Below are 11,595 nucleotides of genomic sequence, written 5' to 3'. Positions count from 1 at the left end.
GTGATTGAAAGTAGAGGGTTTTGTTGATAGAGTTAAGCAATGGTGGGATGGATATAGTTTTGCGGGCTCTCCAAGTTTCATCTTGGCACAAAAATTGAAGGCTCTAAAAGCAGATTTAAAAAAGTGGAATAGGGAGGAGTTTGGTGATTTAGGCTTTAGAAAGAAGAACATGCTGACTGAGCTGATGGGTTTAGATGCGAGAGAGGAGTTGGTGGGTCTTTCAAATGAGGAACAGTTTCGTCACCTTCAACTCAAAGGAGACATAGAACAGTTGGCTTCTCTTGAGGAGACTTCCTGGAGGCAAAAGTCTCGGGCCTAGTATGTGAAGGAGAGCAATAATAATACTCGGTTCTTTCATAGATTAGCCAACTCTCATAGAAATGCTAATCAAATTAAAAGGATTGAGGTGGATGGTGTTTTTTATGAGGATGAGTCTAATGTACGCTCTCAGTTAGTTCTCTTTTATCAAGGGTTATATAAGGAAACTGAGATGGGGCGTCATATTATGGATGGGTACACTGTTCTTATAAAGGACACTTACTGAGCTACAAGGCTTTTTGCATTTCAATATGATTTATTATTTAGGAAGCCCGAACACAAGTACGACATAGCCACTAAAGCAATTTTTGAAAAATTATAACTTACGACACTAGTATGACATGGGTACGGCACAACAAATGAAGTGTTCTTATTTCCTAGTTTATTATACAATTGGGTATTTTAATTTCTGGCAATAAAAATGCAACTAACTTCATATGCTTTTGCTCATTTTGGTTAGTTAAGACTAAGATATTGGTTACTTTCTAACTTCTGCTTTTTTTGTTATGGGTGGTTTTGGTGAATAATTGTGCAAGTTGATGGATGGATAGTGGAGAAGATTAGTTTATTGGTGCCATTTAATCAAGTTTTATTAGGAAAATGGCTGTGGAGATATAGTCATGAAGTTACCTATCTCTGGCGACGAGTTATCTTCACAAAATATGGTGAGGGTCAAGGGGGGTGGAGTACTAATGTTTGCAGGAGGACTCATGGGCTAGGCACTCGTATCCGCCTTTAGCATGATAGGTGGATTGGTGATAATACTCTAAAAGATCTCTATCCTGAGCTCTATGTGTGTTCAATGGTCAAGGATGCTTGTATCTCTGAGGTTTTGTGGATTCTAGAAGAGGGTATTATTAGTGTGTGGAATTTAAGGTTTTATAGAGCTTTTGAAGATTGGGAGTTGGTTGCATCTTTTTCTCTACTTCGGCTTATCCAAACTCGTATTCCTAGGAGTGATAGAAGAGATACTCTTTGCTCGCGGCTTAAAGGTGATGATAAGTTTGACACCTGGTTTTACTACCATGCGATTCGGAGTGTTTCGAATTCTTTATTTCCTTGGAAGGGTATTTGGAAACCAAAGATTCCTAAGTGCATGACGTTCTTTTTGTAGACAGCTGCATATGGTCGGATCCTCACTTTGGATAATCTAATACTTAAGGGTCGCCCTTTGGCTAATTGGTATTGTATGTGTTGCTATGATGGGGAGTGGTAAACCACCTTTTTTTTCATTGTCCTGTTACTCATTCCTTATGGATTTTTATGATTCAGGCTTTTGGTATTCATTAGGTTATGCTAGGATCAGTGGTGGGTTTGTTATCTTGTTGGTATCAGCGACTTGGGAAGCATAATTTAGACATTTGGAATTTGGTTCTAGGGTGCTTAATGTGGATTGTGTGGTTGGAACAGAATCGTCGATCCTTTGAGAACAATGAGAAGACGTTGGATGAGTTGAAGGTTTTATGCTAACGTAGTCTTTTGGAGTGGTCTTGTTGTTGGGGTTTTACTAATTGTTTTTCTCTCTCTAAGTTTATGTCTTCCCTTAGCTTAGTTCCTTGATTACCCTCTGTTTGCTGTGTTGATTGTTTCTTTTACTTCTTGTACTTTTCATTTTTTTTTTCTCATTTATAATAGATTTCTGATTACTTATATAAAAAAATTTTTTTTTTTTTTTTTTTTTTTTTTTTTTTTTTTTTTAAAGTTTTGAGGTAAATCCAATTTTTGGGACATACTTTTTTTTTTCCCAAGTGTTTTTGCCTTTTTAAGGCGAGTTATATTGGTGCCTAGAGGTGTCCAGGCAAATCGGCGACCTGCCCAAACTGTCAGACCTGTCACCGTCCAACCCTCCGCCACCCGATCCGACGACTCTGGTGGTCAGACGCGGTTTCCGACTTTGCTAACCCGACACCCAGCGGGTCAGTTATTGGTTTTTCAGTTCAAAACCCGTGAAACCCGACCCGAACTGAAGTCCATTCAATATTCGGCCATTTTTCTAGATTTTGGTCATTTTTTTCCAGATTCCGACCATTTTCACTTAAATCCGACGATTTTTGGCACAATAAACACCAGATCTAGCCAAACCAGTGATTTCTCATCACGATTTGGCAGAAATCTCGCCAGATCTGATGGGATCTCACCGAATCTTGGATGGATCTAGTGAGATCTCGCCGTGTTTCGAAGGATTTCGGTGAGATCGGTTTCACCCGAAACTAACCACCACCCGCCAACGACCCGAACCGATAAATCCGTTAATGTTACAGGTCGGTTGCGGGTTGAAAAACCACCCACCCAAACTGTTATGGGTCGGTTGCAGGTTGGGCAAAAACCTGACCCGCCCAACCCATAGACAACCCTACTGGTGCCACATAAAGTGGTACAACTTGTGCTACAACTAGCCTACATGACAACTCACCAACGTGGCAAGTTATAAGTAGTAGAGAGGTATCCTCATGTGGACCCATCATTACTCTTCTACCACTCACAACACGGGGCGACTTGTGACACAAGTTGTGCCACTTTTAGGGCCACTAGTGGCTATTTAGCAAATTTTGTAATTTAATTAAACTCTTATATATAAGATTATCAATGTAAAAAAATCCCAATTATCCAATAGAATTAAACTATTTATATGCATATATCACTCTTGTGTGAAGCCTAAACCAATGGGATTATGGTATAAATCAACCACAACTAGAGAACTAATCACAATTAATTAATTATAATTAATCATGTTTAGCATCAATCACAAGAATATGTATTAACTGTTAAATTTCGATAAGGCTATATCTTGTAATTTAGTGGTTTGATTTAAGGACATGATGTATTGTTTTTATTCTTATGACTTCTAGATTGATTTTGCAGTAAGTTCTTAATCATCAATAGTCAAAAATACAATTTTGCTCTTAGGATGAGGTTAAACTAAGGTTGTAAAACAAACATAAGTAACTATTAGTACTTTAATTAATGTTATTATGAAACAAAATTTTTGTTCAATTAATTAGTTTGTAATTATAATAATCTATTTATTTATAAAATATAAAAATATGTATTTTAGGACATGCCCTTTAGGTGTGTTGAAATGAGTCATGTCTACGTTAGTCTGGTACATGGATTGCGTTAGGTGTGTGCCAACCCAACAAGAACAATTTAATAAGTATGTTACGTGCATTATGTCGTGTAATTCTATTTAATAAACGAGTCGTGTTAAAGTTAATAATTTTTTATACGGTTATCAAATGGGTTAGCTTAGAGTTGCTTTGTATAATATAATACAAAATACTCATTACCTCAACACAATATGAAACAGACTTGTTAATACAAAATAAGAAATAATACATCTACAATATTTTCATAACAAATTCATGAGAATAAGTTGTTATTAATTCTAATTTGAATTCATCATTAAAATTACTTTTTTATCTACTAATAACATTCACTAATAATATACCACTTAAAATTTATTATGAAAGTGTTTTAAAAATATTGTGCACGCAACAAGTGATATATTAAACCTGCCAATCTCATCAGGCTAGTCAAAGACTCTCACTACTTTTGCTGACGCGATAACTTGTACTGGTTCTCGTCTAAATTCAAATTATTTCTTATCAATGGGTGTCAAATTGTGTCTATAAACTTTTTTTTTAATAAAAAATAATCTTCATGATATTTTAATAAAAGTAGAATCCTAACATTTTACGGGACTATTCCAACCTCAAATAATTTTCAAATTTTAGAAATATAAATTTTGGTACAATGGATTAAATTTCAGGCCATCAGTTTTGAACTTTAGATAGATTTAAGTGTATTATTAAATAGCAAATTCATTTGATTAGTTGAATTTTATTTGCCAAGCGCCTTAGCTGAATTGGCATTTTTCCATGCTCAAAATGCTTAGAGATCTAAAAGGGAAATGATTCGAACTATGAAATTAGCAACATATTATAATTATCTTTAAAATAAAATAAAAATTACTTGTGCTATGGCCCTCTTGTCCATTTTGCTAATCCTCCTAGTGTAGAGACTACCCCTCCACTTGCTTGCACGCCAGCCCCCGTTTCACACCGTGTGGTCTTTGGGTTAGCAAACGACATGTTGTGTCGTATCCTAATGGCCCATTGTATGTTTTTGTGTGAGAGAAGCGTTTGTAGGTAGACTTTTTGGTATATATGTCCAAACAAATGGATTGTCCTATTCAGTTTTTAACTTTCATTCCTAGAAACGACGTAGTTGAAAGGAAAGCAATTGTAGACATCCTATCCTGTTTAGGCATATTCCCGAGGATCTCGGTCTTGATGATGTAGAAGTCTTCCTAATCACTACGGAACTGATCAACACCGTATCAACACCGTATATTAAATACAACTAAAGCCACAAAGACTCGAGCCCATTTTTCAAACCCAAATCCGTCTCAAAGTGAAGTGAGTCACTACTAATTAAAAGTAACAAATTCATTTAAAACTTACTTCATGGCAAATCCACGTGAATTGCATATGGTAATTTCACACTAAAACTACTTTAAAACAACATAAAAATTCTAATAGAAAAAAGCAATTTAATAAGAGTTCTACAATTTTGTGAACTAGAAGGTTGCTGGCGTATTGTGCGGATAATGCTATAAGCTTTTATGTAAAATGGTTTTTGAAATTTTTGTACATATATTATAGCATAAATGGTGGATATTTTCATTGCTAAAATCACATACAATTATAGTAGAAACTTAGGAGCATGTAGGCATATTTTGTTGCATACCATCAGTTGATCGTAAACCAATTAATTGCAAGCATACATTATGCATATCAAACTCCTTCAACCTATCCCTTGTCATACAAAATGTCCAACTAAGGCATTGATCTTATGAAGTATCTTCAATAATATTTTAACTATAGCAGTGCTAAGGTTGCATAGTGATTCATGTCTAAGCAAAGCAACAAACACACTTTGATATTGTCAAGGCTCTTGCGGACAGCCGTACATGATACTTGATCAATAAATAAATAAATAAAGCAAGTAGTTTCAATGATGGTTGAGGTAGACATGATTCAACACATTTAAAATTTTTTTAACAAAGGTGTACCAGTATAATATATTTAAGAATTTTTTAATACCATTTTGAGTTTATATAGATTCTAGGCTAACCTTCAAATAATGAAGACACCACATAATTTTTTCTGCCCACTTAGTTCTTAATTTGTACCTTTGCTATTCTATTGTTTCTTTCTTTGTTCTTATTTTTAACAATTGAGTTTCTATCATTTAGTAGGACATAGAATATGTGTAGATTGTGGTGATTATTTTAAAACTTTGCTACCAAATAATACTTAACCCCTCAATAGGTAAAAGAAAATTATTCACCTAAAAATAATAATAATATATTTAAGAATTTTTTAATACCATTTTGAGTTTATATAGATTCTAGGCTAACCTTCAAATAATGAAGACACCACATAATTTTTTCTGCCCACTTAGTTCTTAATTTGTACCTTTGCTATTCTATTGTTTCTTTCTTTGTTCTTATTTTTAACAATTGAGTTTCTATCATTTAGTAGGACATAGAATATGTGTAGATTGTGGTGATTATTTTAAAACTTTGCTACCAAATAATACTTAACCCCTCAATAGGTAAAAGAAAATTATTCACCTAAAAATAATAACAACTTTCTTACCCGTAGTTAATTTAATTTGTTTCACTCATGTCAATTATATAGGCTGCTACATCATACAACCAAATAAAAATTATAATTTTTTTGTCAAGCATTTTATCAAACACTATGGATTCAAAATAAAATATGTAATTACTCTTGGGCTCTTTGCACTTCAAATCCCACAAAAGTTTTGCCTCCATTGGCGCTTTGAATGTGACCCAATCCATATAGATACATGAGTTTGTGCTTTGACTACATGTGGCATGGAGTAGCTTGATTTATTGATTAAGCTTCTTCCTCATTGATCTTTCTACCTGCCCAACAAAACCAGATTATTTACTCAACCTATCTTTGCATTAGGGTCTAAACAGTACCCAATTCAACTAATTTTCTTAATCACATCCTCATGTAACATATTTAAATCACTCACCAAGAGCCAAATCATAAATTACAAAAACGGTGTGGCTCAATAAAAATCTCAACCAGAAAACAATTCGAATGAAAGGAAACAAACCACCATCTAGTTTGATTATCAAAAACCCATTACCAAACAACATCAAAGAATGAAAAAATTGACTATTAGTATTTTGTAACTCTTAGATACTGAAGAAGGGTTTGATAAATTAGGGGCCGGTGGCTTTTTCTCCTTGGGTTTAGTGACTTTAGTCCCTGGCCAAAGTAGGTAAAGTTGAATCTTCAATCTCCTTGAGTCTGTCTTCCCTCAAACATTGCAAACCGCAAACTCAGTATCCCAAATAAAATTTAAAAAAAAAAAAATTGAAAGAAAGAAAAAAAAAGAGAGAGTTTGGCAATATTTATTTATTTACAGACACTAAGAAAGGAGCTTTTGTCCATGAACTCATAGAGTAATCGTTGATCCATCAATATATAATTTTCAAAAGAAACAAGTACGTGCAGTGTGCGTTTAATTGAAAGGGGAAGTGAAAGAGTTTTTTGTTTTTCTTTTTGCTAGAAGAAGTGAAGAGTTAAGAGACAGAGAAAGAACTGAAGAGTTAAGAAAGAGAATGAATGAAATTTAAAAAATTTAAGATGGGTTTGATCTCAACGGAAATTACTTGGAAAGTATATTATTATTGTAAAGTTGTAATAGTGCAAAGCTTGGTCTCACGTTGCCAGGTGCTTATCCAAAGTGTGCATTTAAATTTGAACGGGGAAGTGAAAGTTTTTTTTTTTTTTTTGTCCGGAAGAAGTGAAGAGTCTTTGTTTTTTGTAATGGAAAGAAGTGAAGAGTTAGAAGAGAGGAAGAAGTGAATTGATTTTTGATGAAACAATAAGTGCTAAACATAAAAGCTACATTGTTTTAATTTTTGAGGTTGGAAAACATCGTTTCATAATAAAGAGGATTGCAAAGAACTCATATAGAGTGCCACATAGCAGAATCTCATGCATTCTCGTATGAGGTCTCTACTTTTATATATACTAGTCGCAGACCCGCGCATTGCGCGTGTTAATTTTTTATATAAAATATTATTTTAGTCCCTAGACTTTATATAAAGAGTTAAAAAAAAAAAAAGTTTCATCATATTTTTCATAATCTTGTCTATAACATTTTTTCCATTATCATATATTTATTGGTTGATGATTTGCATAACATAAACATTAAATAAGAGGTAAAACTATTTATTGTGTATGAAGATTATGATTATATATATATATATATTTATTTATTTATTTATATAATTTCCCTAGTTAGAGTTTGATTAGTCTTAAGTTTAAATTTTGTATTATAATATTTAATTTTTGATTATTGATTTAATTAAGTGAATGTAATGGTTGATTTTATTGCATTATAAAGTTTTCAATGTCCTTTGTATAGCCATCTTTATTTTATTTCTTATTCCTCTAGACCACCTTTTTATTTTCCAAATAACGGTTATTAATTGACGTTTGATTTCATTTATTTTTTTCTTCCTTCATTTATTCTTTATTACTTTGTATGTTCACTTGCTAGTTGTAAATTTTATGGTTATCAATAAAAAATAGATATCATGGATGGCTTAAATAGTTATAGATATAGTTACGTTAGTGGTATGTCAAAGGTTTTTTTTCCTTCTGAATTTTCAAGAAAATATGAAAGGCATTTCTCTAGTTTGGTTCAATCAATTAAGATATCCATAATATATTAATGGAAATAATAATGAGCCTTAAATATTTTTAATGTATGAAGTGGTTAGGTTAGTAGCATGTCAAAGGTTTATAAAAAAAATTTAAAAATAATTCCAAGGAAATGTAAAATGCCTTTTTCATAAAAAGAATTGTGACTTTTTGAATGGTAGAAATATGATTGTTTTACTTACCTTGTTTATAGATTTCATTATTAAGTTATAAACATCTAAATTAAAGTAAATGAACATATAAATGCAAAATTATATGTAAAGTTATAACAGCACAAGATAAATATGTATAGATATATATATATATTTTTAATTCATGAATCATTATTTCACTGTTTACTTTCATTTTGCAAAAAACTTTACACAAACCCTCTTTTGTGACAACTTTTTTTTTTCTTTTTGCCGAAACAACTTAAGGATATTAAGACTTAAGTTAACACATGTGATAATTGTAAAACACGTCAGTGATATGAAAAATAGAAAATTTAAATATTTAAAAAACATTTTTAGTAGATTGTAATATAAAACATTTTTTCTCAATATTTTATGTAACTTTTGCCATAAGATCAATATTGTTGGCATCCTTTAAAGATGATACATAATATTTTTGAGAAGAAGAAGAAGAAGAAGTAGAGACAATGCTAACACATAATAGAAAAAATTATTAAGCTTGCGTGATTTAAATTTGTGGCAAAAAAAGTATTAATGTATCTATGATAAAAGTTTTTATCTAAATGATATATAGTAGTTCATATTTTTTTAGACTTGATTCAAAAAGTTCATTCTCAATAGCAATAAACATCAAATTATCCAAGTCATTCTATGTAATATAATAACAATATATTATTATACACTATATGTATAATGCAGTAGATAATATTTAATCAAAGAGAATATAGAAGATAACAACTTAAAACACAAAACTAAATTACATCAACTCAAAGTAAAATTCTAATTAACACAAAAATTCATCAACCTAAAGAATTGATGCAATAAAAAAAATCAAACAAAAAATGAAAAACAAATTGAGAGAGAGAGAGAGAGAGAGAGAGAGAGAGAGAGAGAGAAGTAACCTTTTTGTGTGAGAAAACTATGCATAGAATGAAAAAGAAAATGTCAAATTTATAGTAAGATATTGAGAATAAGAAGAGTCAAAATAAAGGAAGATAAAAAGGTAGAGAAAGAATGATATTAAGGTAGAAAGTAGTGGGGAGATGAAGAAGTAAAAGGAAAGGAGAGTTTTGGAAATTAATAATAAAAATAATGGTTAAAAGATATTTTAATTTTTAAATAATTAAGTCACCTTAAATGAGAAAATGTTTAAAAAATATATAAGAAAAATTGAAAACAAAAAATGATGACGTGGCGGCTGATGTGGCTCAACGTGAGCGTAGCAACATTAAATGCTACGCTTCAGCTTTTAGTAATATATAGATAATTATTAGTTGACTAACATTCACTGATATTTCATGAAGTCTTTGAGGGACAAATTATATAATTTAAAATTTAAGTTTAATTTGAAACTTTTAAAATCTAGGACTATATTCATTATATTTTAGAGAGAGAGAGAGAGAGAGAGAGAGAGAGAGAGAGAGAGAGAGAGAGAGAGAGAGAGAGAGAGAGAGAGAGAGAGGGAGGATTGGGTTCAAGTTACATCTAGTATAATTTTAAGTAATATTATACCATTTAATAACTTGTTATTGAATTCATATTTTGAAAATCCTACTGATAGATTACATATTTTATGTATTTTTTTAATATGCATGTAAATTTTAATGCTAATTGGATATTATTTATTATTTGATCAAAAACTCATCTTTTATGCATTATTTTAAATGGCAAAAATTTGAATTTAAATAATTAATTGATAACGTGACTATTGATCTTTGATTATTTTAAAATTTTGCAAACATAGAGAATATATGAAAATAATATAATCTAACAATGTATTTGTCAAAATTTGGATCAAATTAAAAATATTTGGTGGTGTAACATTAGTTACACCAAATATAATCCCCTCCACCCCAGGTTCGCCACTAGGGCTGGATGTCAAATATGGAATGTCTAGCAAAATAGTATTTGATAAACAGTCAAAGATTTATGTTGCATATAAACAACTCCTATTGTATTTGAGTCATGTACACGTTACTGTTTGTTATCTTTTAGGCTAGTATTTAGCGGTGCTGCTTGTTCAGTTATATTGTTTGAAATAAAGTTTGCATATTCATTTACACGCAGATGTTGAAGAAGAAGAGAACAACTTTTTGTGTTAAAATGCATGGTCAAAATTTATATGTATCAATATAATTACATTCTTACTCTACCAAAGGGATGCATATATACATCACGCCTATAAAAGCTATTACAAAGTGGTTGGGAAATACAACAATGAACTGTAACACTTGGAGGTGAAGCTTCAATGTTATCCTCTGTAGCTCAAGGGTGCATAAAGTTTAAGAGAACTTTCTGAGGATAAACGTATTGGAAGCTTGTTTACACTAATACAATTAGATTGCTCTATGCAAGTGACCCCAAATATTTACATCAGCCAGCATAGAAAAAATATTTTAAATTACTCGGGACAAACAATTAACTCTCACTTAGCAATGGCGCTTCAATGTCATCCTCTGAATCACTGCTTGAAGTTGGAGGTACCCCAGTTTTAAGCAAGCAAGCATAACATAATGAAATCACCTGAGGAGAAAAAGATGCAGAGTTAGTTAAGAGAGAGAGAGAGAGAGAAGAGAGAGAGAAGGGGAGTATATGCTTACCATGCATACAGATGCACATACAATACTGAAACCTTTGCAGTTGAAAGTGCATTGCTAGATAAGAACCATGCTGAGATAAAAATTTAGCATGTTAGCAATACATATGAATTGATTCTAACACTCAACTAAAAAAAAAAATGATGGGTTAGTCTACTCACAAGTCAATGGACTCATTACAAGCGGTGATAACAAACTTGCTATTGATTCCACACCAGCCACAAATCCTTGTGCTTTTCCCTGCACAAACAATCAAATATACATGTCAATGGAATGACCACGTACGGTCATGTGCTTTGTACTACATTTAGCTCAAGAACTAACTCAACACAGAACAAGTTATTTTGATATGGGAGAACCCTGTCTACATTTATTTCTTTTTTGTTTGGCATACTCCTGAAATTCTCCATCAATTAAGTGAATGCAGCAATTTCGGGTGTAAAAGTAGCAATTTTCGTGGCATAAAGCATCTGATAACCATAGATACAAAAAGATAAAAAACATTGGACCAATTTTTGTAGAAGCCACCACTTTAAACCCAAAACTCACTACTGGACACATGCTAATTTGATTCATTTTGAACACATGTTGTTGAACCTGCCTCATTTTTTTTTAATTGAGTTCAAAGTTCAATTTAAAGAAGTAGAAAACAGCCAGTTCTAGATGAGTAGTGTGGCTTATGAGATGCATTAGCTTTAACTCAAACAACTTAATCAAATTCAGCAACCTCTC

The 11,595-nt window shown here is 31.8% G+C and overlaps 1 long non-coding RNA gene across 1 annotated transcript; it reads right to left on the bottom strand.

The window, feature by feature from the left end:
* Window positions 1-10,345: 10,345 nt before the first annotated feature.
* On the bottom strand, window positions 10,346-11,203 carry LOC136064223 (uncharacterized). The gene is made up of 3 exons (XR_010625893.1): window positions 11,025-11,203; window positions 10,867-10,936; window positions 10,346-10,789 (listed from the first exon to the last, which is right to left on the bottom strand). It is a non-coding gene; the product is annotated as an uncharacterized LOC136064223 (long non-coding RNA).
* Window positions 11,204-11,595: the final 392 nt, after the last annotated feature.

This window comes from Quercus suber, unplaced genomic scaffold, assembly GCF_002906115.3.
Source record: "Quercus suber isolate HL8 unplaced genomic scaffold, Cork oak 2.0 scaffold_23, whole genome shotgun sequence".
Lineage (NCBI taxonomy): Eukaryota > Viridiplantae > Streptophyta > Magnoliopsida > Fagales > Fagaceae > Quercus > Quercus suber.
Note: the sequence above shows the minus strand (reverse complement) of the source record. Positions and strands in the feature narration are given on the sequence as shown.